The sequence below is a fragment of the Plodia interpunctella genome, chromosome 17, assembly GCF_027563975.2.
Source record: "Plodia interpunctella isolate USDA-ARS_2022_Savannah chromosome 17, ilPloInte3.2, whole genome shotgun sequence".
Taxonomy (NCBI): domain Eukaryota; kingdom Metazoa; phylum Arthropoda; class Insecta; order Lepidoptera; family Pyralidae; genus Plodia; species Plodia interpunctella.
The window spans coordinates 5,135,014-5,145,157 of record NC_071310.1 but is presented as its reverse complement, the minus strand read 5'-3'; positions in this window follow the sequence as shown (position 1 = coordinate 5,145,157).

The following is a 10,144-nucleotide window of genomic DNA, read 5'->3' as shown; positions in this document are numbered from 1 at the left end:
AGTAGATTTACCATGTAACTGTATAAACTCCATAAAGTTATGAGACAACATTTTAGTCTAAATTCGTATGTGCGTTTAGGAACTTTTCATTTCTCATGATGAGGCTGTATGTTAAGAAACACAGATTATACAATACTTCCAGTAGTGAGTTGTTTTTTTTATCTTTTAGTGTCTAGGACTAAGGGCCACTCCTATGGGTACTTATTTTCAAAATAAAATAAAAAATATTTTTGTCAAAATATCTTAAAATGTGCCTCACGTTCACCAAAATGAAGTTTCATGAAAATTCAAATCAATCGTTTATTTGTTTAATTATGGATAACATAAATTCATACAAATCGTCCAACTCCTTTCTTGAAGTTTCTGCAATCATCTCTTTATCTCGCTATTAAATTTAATAATGTTCGATGCTATTATAACGGCAATTTTGTTTTCCCGCCGTGAGAATGCCATATTTGATCACGGCCTAGCTGAAACGCTCAGAATCCAATAACTTTGTCTATGACAATATTCAGGAGACCAAAATAGATAGGTTGGAGTTGTTCTTTGTCGCTGCCCCTAAATAGAGTGCGTAATAGGAAGGGGAGAGGACGGAGGGAGCGATCGCCTCGCGCATGCGCCCTGCAATCCACATGTTCTAATAACGGTTTAATATAGTACTTTGTTTTTGTTTACATTGACAATATGACAATAAAAACAATGTAAAAAACAATATCGGTTTCTAATTAATAATCATGAAAACCATATATTTTGTCTATCGATAAATACATTAGTAACATTGTTTTTCTACTCTGGAATAAGGACTTAATAATTCAAGATTCCCCCCGCCCTAGAAATGTCAAATTTGCTCTTGATAAGAAGAATATTCAGGAAAATTGACCTGATAACCTTGTATTAATAATTCATGGAAAAGTCATAATTTCTCTGACTAGTATTTCAATCAAGAGGTTACATTTTTTGCAAAACAATGTTGCAAATTGAGATCTTTTCTTTCCTAGAATTTGCTCGTTTAAGTTGTTAATCGTAAAATCAATTAAAGTGACTAGAAATCAAATTATAAAAAATGCAAACTCAGCCCGAAAAATTGCTCGCAAATGAAAAGTGTTTGTATGATGTTTTCCATTTTCGGAATCAATATCATCGATAGATTAATCTCAATCAATCAATATAAAAACAGGTCGGAAAATTGTGTGAAAATCAAAAGTGTTATTTTGATTTAGTTAGGTAGTTACTTAAGATTGGGTTGCCAATTTATAAAATTAGAAGTAAAAAAGAAATATTTTCGATGTGTTATAATTATATAACATCGAAATAGTAAGTTCTTACGAAATCAATGTGTTGTTTTTTTACTTCTAACTTTATGATAAAACAGCTGCGCGCATAATATTATTAGAATTAGTAGAATATACAGTGATTAAAATTGGCAACCTAAATAGGACCATGATCATGATATGATGAGTCTCAACTCCATAACTAGTGTGATGTTGATCGCAGTGGAGCGGAGTTGAAATGTGGCTTCTCCGAGGGTGCGGTGTCACCCGCTTGGCAGATGTGCGCCGCACGTGGCGGGTCTCGCTGGCAGTCCTGCGTACAATGGAACGGAGCTGGGATCCAATATGGCCGCCAGTGGGGTTCTCTCCCGTTCCCGCTCTTTTTGTTGATTACATTGTGATTGTGATGTGATTCAATTTTTAAATACATACATAGTTTCAAATGAAAGTTTTAACAGTTAAATATTCAGATACAAAGTTTAAAAAAAATATAAAGTCCTTTGTTAAGGAATTAATATATTTTTTCATGATCCAAAATTGCTCATAATATTTGTGCAAAGTATCTAGAAAAGAAATATACCAATCTATTAGAAGGCCATTCACATCGCATAATATCTATAGATACCCCATTAGCTTGCAGACGAAGTCAAGTCATACACTCGCGTTCCTAAAATTCTTCACTAATCTATCTTTTGCATAAGTTCATACAAAAGCAAAAACTATTTCTACTAACGCAAAGTAGGTAGTCATTCGACATTTGTCTACATGATTCTGTTAGCAGTGGATGGAACCATGGTCGCTCGTCATTACGGCCGGGTCTCCGATGGTCAACCGGTTTGTGATCACATCAGAAAAACGCCTGCCCCGCTACCAAGATACAACAATCGATGCCAGTCGCTACGTAAAAAAATCCTTTTTCCTTTCGTCTATAAAAATATTCGGTCAACATTTGAACTCGTGGTACAGGTCATACGATATGCGAGTTGGTGAACGCCACAATTCGGCATCGAAAATTTTATATAACGCTGCAAATTTCGCGTTAATATATTTTATCAAACGCGTTTGTGTTTCGGCGAAAACTGGCCGTACAAAACATATATTAAAATATTCATGCAATATTTAACACACTCGAACTACTGCAATCAGATTTTTCATTTTCCTCATTCGGCAAATGGCTTATGTTTACAGAATGATGTTTGAACTGAACAGAAATTCTGCCAATACCATGTCGAATCAATGTAAATAAATTGATAGGTAACGTTTTTACTAGAAATTATAAACGGCCTATTATCTTACTAGTACCTACTAAATATCTCTAAATATCTCATTTATTAAATAGGTAGATTCTAAAACGTATGTAAGTAACTTACTTAACCATGAACTAGATATTTTTAATAAAGTAAAACTTTATTTAAAAAAATTAATAAAGTAAAACTTTATTAAAAATACTTAAATGAAAGACCAAAAATAACTTTCGTATAGGTACCTACTTAATAAGTATTAGGTATACTCATGCCTGAAGTGCTTTATCTTATTTTTTTTTCATTTTATATAATAAATTCATTATTCAGAACAACGAGCGTAGCGAGCGATTGATATTAGTAAGTACTACGAGTATTAGATTCGTAGCACAATAATGTTGCTTAACGAATGAGGTCGCTCAGAAAAAATAGAAAGCTCGGTGGGAACCCAGCGCACTACTGGAGAAAGGTGGACGACAGCGGCAGCGGCGACGACGCCGCCGTCGGCCAGCGACGGCGACGAGTCAGCTAGCAGTCATACATAAAATATGTTATTTTCTTTATTCTTACGTTAGCTAAATTAAATTACTTTTATTCGATATTTTTGGTATCTCAAAAGTAAACATCGGTAGACTTATAAGGTTTCGTTGTCTGTTTGTACTCTGTATATCAAGACTACTCGTACTTACCTAAATTTAGTTACAGAGAAAGAACTTTATAGCTCGCTAGAGCTACAGGTAAAAAATATATTATTCATTCCTCAGGATCAGGATAAATAATAGAGCATATTCATCAGAATTACACACTAGACGATAATTTATCAATGAGAATCTTTTCAGTTTTCCTCACGATGTTTTCCGTCACCGGTAGCAAGCGATGGTCACACACATGATACGAGTAAGATTATTGAACGTGGGACCTTTGAGTTCACGGGCCTATTAGCCATTGGACCACCACCACTTCTTGATATTATGTATGTACCTTATCTAATTAACTCGAAATATTTCTTATTATAGTAAATAAGATACAATATCTTCATTTTACGCGGCATAACATGTTCACTAATGTTCGGTATGTAAGAAGTACGCTAAACCCTTGGTAAATGCTTGGATAAATACGATATCGCAAAATGTTTCAGTTTCATCTAAAACACGCAGAATATTTGTAATCACCATAACCTCGACTACCACATACAGATTATGTTATTGGAACATATTTTGCAAGTATATTTTTACTTTGTTATTCATATAAAAGATAAAGCATATTTTAAGCTAAAATATTATTTGTCTCTTTCTGTCAATGGCAAATCTTGTAAAGTACGATAGTGACAAAACATACTTTTACTTAAAGTATGCTTTATCATTTTTATGTGTAACAAGGATAGATATTAGATATAATATGTGGCCGTTATTGTTGATCACCTGAAATAGAATGAAATAGACGAGTGCTAGAATGGAGACTTAGAGAGACCACCACAGGAAGAGGTCGTCCACCACAAGGAGTCGTGGAGGAAAAAGTAGCAGGCTTATGTCCGAAGATCTTCTTTCTTTTCGAGTGTGTCAAGTTGTCAACTGCGTCATCTTCTTGTCGAGTCGGAATGGCTATCACACAATTTTCGACCAATATGTGGCCACAGTTATGACTGTATAAGTAGGTACTTGGCTTCGTTTAGGTCCTACATCATGCAAGGCGTTGGGCAGTTAGGACACGATAACAGATGAGCCATAGACTGGATGGCACCGCAGCCACATAGACTAACTGCTAACACTGGTGTCCCATTGTATTCAAGTCGCCTAAAGGCATCTGCCATGACTTTGACGACTACGTATCGCTCTTGTGGCAAGTAATCGCATTACACACTAGTGAACTTAAACTGTCAACCAGGAAAACATCCCGAGGAAACCTTTGTGCAGGTTTCCTCGGGATGTTTTCCTTCACCCAATGAGAATACGACCTAGTTGTATTCTCCTTGTCTTCACCGGAAGCAAGTGGTGGGCTGTGAAAACTACTACTATACATGAGTCATATTGGTATACAAACTCAAGTGGCACGAGTAGGATTCGAACCTGGGCCTGGGAGACCTATAAAAGTAACATGTCAATAAAAATCTAGTGAGAAAGTTCTTTAGGATTTCTCACACTTGCAACCGAGTTTTAAATGTAAGCGTAGTCGTTAAAAATGCTAGTAGTTTGTAGTTTTGATAAATATTATTTAATTCTATTTTATTACATCCCCGAATGGCTTTGTCTTTGAAATATTTGTGCGTTGTCATTTTGCAAGTAATCATAGTTTTTATTCTTTCTTCTATATGCATCATCTAAGATTACAGAAACAAAACTCTGCTCTAATTTCCAAAAAAAAATATTGTTCTAGTTTGGGAATTATTGAATTCATGTTGTTCTTACTCATATTATTTTAATCCATTTCCAATTCTTCAGCTCACTCTAAGGGATCATTCGCAATGTCTTCGGCCAATAGAGATACAGGTCTGCTCCTAATTTGATGGTAGATAGTTGAACGTGGAACCCGCCTACTTCTCTGATTAAATTAAATTACTGTTGTGTTATTATTTACTGTTAAGAAATGAGTGGTTAATAAAATATTTCATTTTTATTTCATTTGATTGTACTAATGCAAAATTAAGTCTTATAAGTGATTTCATCATGATTCTACTTTTTACTACATATCGAGATCGAGTATGAGAATATAACAGAAAGAAGAAGACGTATTATCAGTTTATATTGGTGATATAAGAGGTACAGCAGAGGGTGTGCAAGGGCGCAAGGGCGGGAAAGGGCGCCGGGTCGGGCGTAGGGCGCCGGGGCATTAGCCAAGGGTACAAGGACGAGTTGCCTCCTAAGCCGTTAACAGGGACTGCATACAACTACCTACTTCTATTACGTTTTGAATTACTTTTTGGAATTCTGTTTGTTGTTCATCAGTTATGATGTTGCGTTTCACTTAGAAATTTTGAGCTGGTTATATTATTGTTGTGTTATAACGGTTCCAAATTTAGTCTTTCAGTCAGTAGCAAGAAAGAACATGCACGAGTCACCAACTTTGGTGAGCAATGAAGACATTATTATGGGTGAAGTAATACATATAAAAATAAGGAAAATTTTACACAGTTGTCGCAAAAAATATTTTTGAGTTCTTCATGAGTTCATTAAAATAAGTGATATTTGTACGTGAACAGTAGAAACTTACACTTATTTATCCTACAGTACCGCGAACGTGGAAGACAACATGTTTACATGACTGCGTTCAAGTGCTGGCATAGAACAAATCTAATACTGCTCAAACTAGATAATTTAGTTTTATTATAAAACTAGTTGATGCCTGCGACTTCGTTCGCGTGGCCGAACAATTTTTGGTAAAGAGTCAAAACTATTATAGAGAAATTTAATTATACAGACAAATGTAACGAGACCTATTATACAGAAGATGTTAACCAGAATGAAAAAGTATACTTTATATAGTTTAGCTGAACTATTATCGGTTCATCCTGCTGTCATAGGACTCAAGTTTTATCAAGTTTTATTTTACGAAGTATAACTTAAGATTATAAAGGGATGATATTATGCTCTCCGGACAAACTTACGTGGTTTTTGGGTGCATAACATCTGTAATTACATTTACTTTAGAAAATACCTATAATAAATAAATAACATTTAATAAATTTTTACTTTCTGTTGCATACATGTGCTTAAAAAATATGTTGAACCACTTACCCTTATATACTCTTATATTCATTGGCTCATCCAGATACAACCTGATTTTGAATATGACATGCAAATAACGGTGATAATGAGCTGTAAATCTACAATGTCTTAACGAAAAGAAGATACGTTTCAATACTAAACATATGTAGGTAGTAAAAAACCACCCGACTTTCCGATGCCGACCCTACAACAAGGGATTTTTACACGATACGTGGTCTCCAAACGTTTGACATCCTAAATAAAAAGATTTACTTATTCGATTAACGGTGGCTCTGAGATTTAGAAGAAATAATTAATATCCTCGCGCATAATTAACTGTCTTGCCATGAATGGTAAAACCATAGATTGTACAGTCGCATAAAAAATTCCGTTCGAATTTCAAAAGACAATTCATTTGGTCGTTGAAGCCAGTTGGTGAGCGGTGTCGTGGCGCAACAAGCGATGCAACGACCGGGGACTGAGCGTACTGTGAAGTGGTCAGTTACATAAAAATACAAGTCTGTTGACCACGGCAGCTCGAGGTTGCCCCACAGCCGCAATCGTAGCACTTCAAAACCTGTAATACATATTATTTTCAGCTATACTCATTCACATTCTATACAATAATGCCATTAGGTACTAGGAAATATTTTAGTAAATTCAGTTACAAAAAACAACGGACCCCCGCGAAACTTTGAATCCCAATCCACTATGCTGCCAAAGAGACCTTTTGTCTGTGTCTACCTAGCAATGAATGAATACTTGATCTGTATCTACACCTTGGAGAAAGGTTCCGGTTGAAAATAGAGGCAGAGTAAGTTAGTTAAAGCATTACATACAACACTCCAAATTTAATTCAAAAACAATTTACTCGTGACTCCAGAAGTTTCAAAAAAAATACTTCGAAGTCACACACAACAAGTGACAATCAGCAAGATCTAGAACCTTCTATCCCATGGTCTAGAATCTAAACAGTACGTTCTAAGAAGTTGTAGTCGTAAACAGGGTGACACATCGGCGCGTGATTCATTCGACAGTGCTAGCTGCGCGCGCACAAGAATCCCTGACGTCAACCCGCGTCCGGACGGTATTCTTAAGACTATACGATAATTTTTCGCACGATATAAATTTTCTTTTGAAAATCGAAAATGTTGCTGCCCATTTGGATATGATAATTAGTACTCGTATTTACGAGAAAAATATCAAGACCTCAATTACTATTGTCTTGCACAATCCTTATCTTTAGGAACCCTTCTTATTATAAAAAGAAGTGTCGCGGCATGAACGTGGTAAACTCACAAACTACCGGACGTTTTTTTGTAAGATTTTCACCAATAAACAATGTGATTCCTGAGGAAGGTTTATCGAGGCGCATAATTTATTATGGTTTTATCTGAGCGAAGCCGGGACAGGCCGCTAGATATATTGAATTGGAATCCCAAGAGATCCCACGGGTTAGCCAGCGAGGAAATAGTGCAAGTAAAATATAAACTTCATAGACTTTTTAAATGTAAAGATATTTTAAAAAACTATTATGCGAGACGGATCACTATTATAACCAAGTTATTACTATATATTTGGTGTCGCCTACAACAAAACAATACGTAAAATATTAATTTAATAATTGTCGAACCCTCGTCGCAGTACCACTAACTTTGTAATGCTATCAGAATAATCCCCCAGGCGGAGCGGTTCACGCCCGACGCGTTCCGTTCGCGACCGCAATGCTGTTCGTTTCTATACCTTTTGTATTCATAACCTCCACATCACCTCGCTGGTTCCACTACCCGCTTGTGCCGAATTTGCCTCACTGCTTATGACCTTCCATTATTTGCTTTTAAATTTACTTCATGTATCATACATACTCATGAAGGCTTTGTAATGTGTACTTGCAGGGCAGCTGGAAAATTTACATATACATTTACGCAGTTACGTCGTCGTCGCTTGCTTACAAAACTAAATACATAGGTAGCTAATATAGAAGATGAAAAGTAAGAAAGCGGCCAAGAATTGAGAAAGAAACTAGGAACTCATACATAGAAGGATGACCTATATTAGCCTTTCACGTATAGATTAGAATAACTGACATTACGAAAAGTTAGGAAAAATACGAGCCATGGAAAATGTATGTACCTACTTGGGAACTACTCCTAGGCACGCACGTGCAAAGTAGAAAACAAAAAATGCTAGATGATCGCAAGCAATGAAGTAGTAAAGTAGTCAAAAGTAAAATTCTACAAGCATTGTCATTACCAATCAGAGTAACAGTTTACTTGTCCAATGTATGATGGCGTATGAATACCGTACCGTATGAAATGACACCACTCAACGGCCCACATGAAGATCAGTAAGAGCAATGCCCCAATGCTCAGTCGTGTTCCGTTACGACGTCGCACCAGGTTTTCTATAAGTTTTGACACGTCAGTGTCAAAACTTAAAGAAACGGACGTCAGTCCGTTGACGTCAAACTACATATGAGTTCATACCATGGAATTTATAGACCTACTAATTCCATGGTTCATACAATTTCTGCGTTGTCTGTCATCGAACGTCGACGTCGAAGACGGAGCGCGAATGGAATCCAGACCATTATTTTCAAGACCATTGCTCCCAAATTGTTAAACAAAGTGAATCCCAGATGTATCTAATTGTCATGGGTCCAAGAGTGTGAGTGAGCACCCTCTAATTTTAATATAAATATAATATTCACCAATTAGTAAAAGGTCTGAAAAAATTTGCAAAAGCAATCTTAGAATTTGTAAAACAATTAAAACAGAGATAAATAGTCAAATGTATGCTCACTCAGATCTCACAGAGGGTCAGCAAGATCTTGTATTACAAAAGTTTGCGAGTGTCCTCTATTTAGTAAAAGGTCCAAGACGGATGCAAAACTAAATATATACTTTTTAAGGTATATAGCGCAGACAAAATTTTGTGAATTAATCGTAATAACTAACGCGAATATATCTACAAAACATTAGTATTACTCCCATACAAAACAATAAATCAAAGCGTGATGTATCCTAATATTATAAATGCGAAAGTAAGTTTGTTTGTTTGTCACTTTTTCACGCATTATCTACTGGACCGATTGTTATGAAATTTTGTACACGGGTAGAAAATAAACTGGAATAACACAGGGTACTTTTTATCCCGAAATTCTCACGGGAGAGAAGCCCCGGGGCGCAGCTAGTCGACATATAATATCTTGTCGTTCGTACGTACAAAACGGTGGATGAAAATATGTTAGAAACCTATATTATGTAACTCATATCGTATTAAGCACGTTGCCAAATCCAAAAAAATCCACGCCTACTTGGTATTAGGTTTTTATGGGAAGCCCATGATCCGGCGGCGGCGCCTTAATAGTTCAGATCGCAATGAAGTAAAAGTAAGTTTTTAACAGCGCAAAGCGTGTTAACTTATATCACTATCACATTGAATGATCACTATACTCACGTGGAAAACTCGTCGAGTGAAAGAAAAAACCAAGATTTTATAAAGCTCAGTGCCATAGACACGACACATAATGCCTGCTCCACACTGTCGCTTTGGCGCACAAACTTTGCCGGATTCGGTATACATTGCTGGTTTTCCATTGCGGTAAATAAAAGCACTCATATACATATACGGCATGTTTCTGAAATGGACGACATGGAGTGTGGAGCTGGCATAAAACAAACACTGGAGTGTTTGGTTAGATGTGTATAATCCATATATTAACAAAACAGAAAAAATAATGTATAGCAAACTTTAATTTTAGCTTGCTTGAAAGTTGAGACGATTCCATGGAATTAGTAGGTACTCACTAAATCCATGGACGATTTACATCTAGTTAACATTTTGAGACATTGACAAAACGAGCTGATACTAGCTAGAAAACATGGAAACCATATAGATTTAGAAGGGCCGGCGCGCGAGTTCTCTATTG